At 34.1% G+C, this 4,479-nt stretch overlaps 1 non-coding gene across 1 annotated transcript; it reads left to right on the plus strand.

Annotated features, from left to right (window-relative positions):
* Nucleotides 1-1,532: 1,532 nt before the first annotated feature.
* Nucleotides 1,533-1,639, plus strand: LOC121141064. The gene has a single exon (XR_005878002.1). It is a non-coding gene; the product is annotated as a U6 spliceosomal RNA (small nuclear RNA).
* Nucleotides 1,640-4,479: the final 2,840 nt, after the last annotated feature.

The following is a 4,479-nucleotide window of genomic DNA, read 5'->3' on the forward strand; positions in this document are numbered from 1 at the left end:
AATACAGTTTCAATATCCATTCTGAAACTGTGGACATTCACACTGGATTTTATATTTTCACTTTCTTGGTTTTTAATTTGTTTCAAATCCAAGCTACACGTTATAATTTTTTACGTCTCTTAGATGCCTTATTTGAGGAACCATCCTCTAACACAAAAACAGCATGTTAAGGTATTGTTTTCTGCAAAATTTTTCACACTTTAAACACACACACATTTAAATATAGCTTTCATGTTGAGTTAAGCTTTGTGTATCCATTATTCTAAATATATGCATCATTATACCCTCAGATAAACATAAGGTTCTTATCCACGAACCTTCTTTGTGTAGCTGAGGCCATTATAAAAAGCTACAACGGGTCAAAATGCAGAGAAAAAGAAAACTGATCGTGCAAAAGCCCAAGCCCAGTTAATAGATCTGTAACACAACTCCTGTACCAAACACTCAGAAGTTGTGTCAGAAAAACTAGAATAGCCAAAGGGTGAGAAGCTATGGATTGATATTGAGCATTATGACTATGATGAGGATGCTACACTTATGAAATAACAAAAAGAAGGGGCCCAAAATAAGATCTGAACAACTTAAACACACTGGACAACCAATGTAGGTGGACATTTTACTGGCTTCATTGCAAGATGAGCCCTTGCTTGGTTACCTAGTACCCAGTGATTAGAGGTTGATATATGTATATGTGAACAACAATGAACTTATGCAGCTTATTGTTTTTATATGGCTGATGTGTTTAGATGTATATGTAACAACAATGGGAAAAGAAGGGGAGGCTTGAATTTGGAAGGAAGAGGAGCTGAGACATGGGAAATCTAACCAGGAAGAGATTGAGAGTGAATTTATTATATAATTATATATATAATTTATATAAAATATAGTACATTTTAGTATCATTTTCTTCCCCACCACTAGCACTTATTTTATTTATAGAGTTGCTCTGTGATTTTTGATAGTGAAATCATTGTGACTGTGATTAAAAATTTCTGTATTTACCAATGTGGCTTAGCTTTATGACATAGTCTGAGGCCTCACCAAGTATTGTGATTTGATTTATAGAATATGAATCCCAGTTTTTCTGCCTTGTATGAATGGGTTGTTATTCTGGATTCAGACTGACATTTTTATTTTAATGCCATTATTAAATAATCATATATTGTTTAGTAGGAGTCTATATTTTGACCTTGACAACCCAAGGCATCTATGATTAAACTTAAACTCTTAACCTATATACCGCTCTTATGGGTCCATCTAAAATCTTTCTGCTCTCACTTTCATATTTTGTTGGCTTATAATTATAATCATTTCAATTGTCTATATTTTTCAGCTTTGCTGTACTAAGCAATTTAATGTATAGGATAAAACAATGTTCCCAAACAATATTATAGCTACATTGTTTTCCTGGTTTATAGGAAATATATGTCAGTCAATACACTGAAATAATCTTGTGTTAATCTCTGTTAAATACAACATCATTTACTTTCACTATTTACAAAAAAATATGCCTTTTAAAAGTTTTACATCTTGTGCTCGCTTCAGCAGGACATGAACTAAAATTGGAATGATACAGAGAAGATTAGCATGGCCCCTGCATAAGGAGGATGTGCAAATTCGTGAAGCGCTCCATTAAAAAATAGTTTTACATCTTACAGTAGACTTTATTTTTATAAACTTCTGTCTTTTTCAACTCATGACTTCTGAATATTAACACATTTTTTGTTTACTATTTAGCTTCACATTCCTCCTTCAGATAACACATTTCTTCTCTGTTCTTAACTTCAACTTCAGGCTGACAGACAAAAGTGTAAGTGCAGATTTCTCTTCAGTGACATTCAAAATATCTCTATTTGAAATATAGTGTGCACAACCCAACAGAACCAGTGTCTCTCCTCTTCATAATTTCCTTCTCCTCATCACTCCCAGTTGAAGTGAAACCTTGTGAATTGTATGTCATAATATTTCAAATGTCCTCTTTCAGTGTCTATCTCTTTCTCCTTGTCTCTGTCTTTTTCTCTCTTTCCCTCCCTCCCCCCTCTTTGCTTCCCTCCCTCCCTCCCTCCTTCCCTCCCTCCCTCCCTCCCTCCCTCTCTCTCTCTGTCTCTGTCTCTCTCTCTCTCTCTCTCTCTCTGTGTGTGTGTGTGTGTGTGTGTGTGTATGTGTGTGTATGCTGTGGTTTTTTTCCTCACCCATCCTCAGTCATGAGATTATTATACTGATCTCACTTATGTTGATTTTAGATGTTTCATTATTTCTTTTCTTCTCCTGTGGCTTCTTCTCTTCTTTCTTCAGTGTTTTTCTTTCTTTGCATATTTTTTGGCAAAGTTAAGGTTTTTGCTCTGTTGTCCTCCAGTCACTGATTGCCTGGGCTCAAGGAGTCCTTGTGTCTTAGACTTTTAGTAATAGAGATTTAAAAGAGAGAATACAATGACAGGATTATTACTTCCTTTTTATGATAAACCATGTCTAATGTCAAAAGAATATTTTATATGAATAATTACTTCCATTTCTTAAAATCTTTGATTATTAATTGGTTAGCATGCTATTATATGCTTAATTCCCCCAGGGTTTTTTTGTTTTTTTGTTTGTTTTGTTTTGTTTTTTGTTTTTTTTTTGTTTGTGTTTTTGTTTGTTTGTTGGTCTAGGCGGGATTTTTCTGTGACTTTGGAGGTCATCCCGGAGCTAGCTCTTTAACTCACAGAGATCCTCCTGTCTCTGCCTCCTGAGTGCTGGGATTAAAGGCATGTGGCTTAATTCACCCATTTTTTTGGTGGGATTCTTTACTACTGATTTTCAATATAGACATTAATGGTTCCTTCTGGAACATAACAAATATTCTCCCTTTCTTATTATCCACATATCCTCCATTGATTATGATTTATTTTTCTCCATCAGTGATTATTTATTTGTATTTGGTTATTTTGTACTCACATTTCTTTTGGCTTTCCTGCTGTCTTTTGAAGAAAGGCCTTTGAAAACAACACAAAAGCAAATAGTTTCCCTCTGTTTCCCTCCATAATCCTTTACTTTATATTTTACGTATATTTACGCATTTGTGGCTTTGGTTTGCTTTGGTTTCACAAGTTGTGATTCTTACATATTCTACTCAGATACTTGTGCATTTGTGTTTGTTCCTGGGGAAATCTGACACATGTCTGGTGTTTGGAATGCTGCTCTGTGCATTCTTGGAGCTCTGGAGAAGGTCTGTTTACAGTTAGGTATTTTTACAGGCATTTTTGGACTTTCCTAATTAGTGAATTCTTTTCCACATTTAAAGTATATACTGCAACAACACTAATTATTTCTTACTTCTCATGTCTCTGAAAAAGTCATTTATGGTTTCTGTAATTTGTAAAGAAGTTTAAAATGCTTTCAATTAGTATGTACTATATAATAAAATAGGATATAAAATGGATAATAGCTTTTATGAAAAATCATGGACTTTTATTCTTTTATGTATGTAAGTATTGTGTTCTGCTTTATTTTGTGTACTTTTATTGAACCTTAAGAAGGGAGCACCTAGCTGAGATGGAGTATAGTTTTTCCATGCAATTTTCTTTCTTTCTTTCTTTCTTTCTTTCTTTCTTTCTTTCTTTCTTTCTTTCTTTCTTGTTTTGCTATTGAGAATTTGTACATACTTTAGGGCAAGGATCATTTATTTTGCTAGAATCCTATTTCAATGTACACAAAAGAGGTCCAGAGTTATTTTACCAGTTGATCCATAATACTTAAATTTTATAATGAATAAGGTTCCTCTAAATTAACCACAGAAGTCAGGAAAGTGAAAAAAAGGACTACATAGGGACATGGGGATAGGGTGACAGGGATAATACAGAGGTCGTTAGTAAGACAGAAGTGATATGAGAGGAAGGGGGAAAAGGTCAAAGGTATTTAAGTGAGCATCGGGAAGGGAGGGTTACACTGGGGAAAGAGAAGTCATTTATAACTAATGATGTTTGAAAAAGTCATAGAGAAAATATTTTACAAATGTAATAAAAATTGCTATATATGTATATATGAATTATAGTGCATGAGGTTATAATGCATCCTCTAAGAGGCATAGGCTAGCAACAACAAGAAAATTCCATATTTCCAGGCATGGGAAATCTACTTGTGTGTTGTTGGTCAAAGGAGTCCTAGAGAATCCCAAATCAATATATGCTACAGCCACTTTCAGCTGTTTCCTCCCAGAACTTGAATGTAATATTCTATTCTTTAAGATACCAGGATCTTCATACTCAGAAATAAGCAATCATTCTGGAATACTTGTCTTTGATGGCTGGCATTCATAGTATCAGAAGTTACGATGCAAGCTACTAAAGGAGCGATCAATAGCCCCACATAGATGTAAAGTTATGAAATTCAACACTGCCCAACATGGCAAAAAGATATCTTCAATTGTATTAAAATAATTATTGTCTTGTAAGTAACAAACACATGTCTTATTGGACTTGAGACAGTATACTAGAGAAAATT

This window comes from Mesocricetus auratus, unplaced genomic scaffold (genome assembly GCF_017639785.1).
Source record: "Mesocricetus auratus isolate SY011 unplaced genomic scaffold, BCM_Maur_2.0 Super-Scaffold_100006, whole genome shotgun sequence".
Taxonomy (NCBI): domain Eukaryota; kingdom Metazoa; phylum Chordata; class Mammalia; order Rodentia; family Cricetidae; genus Mesocricetus; species Mesocricetus auratus.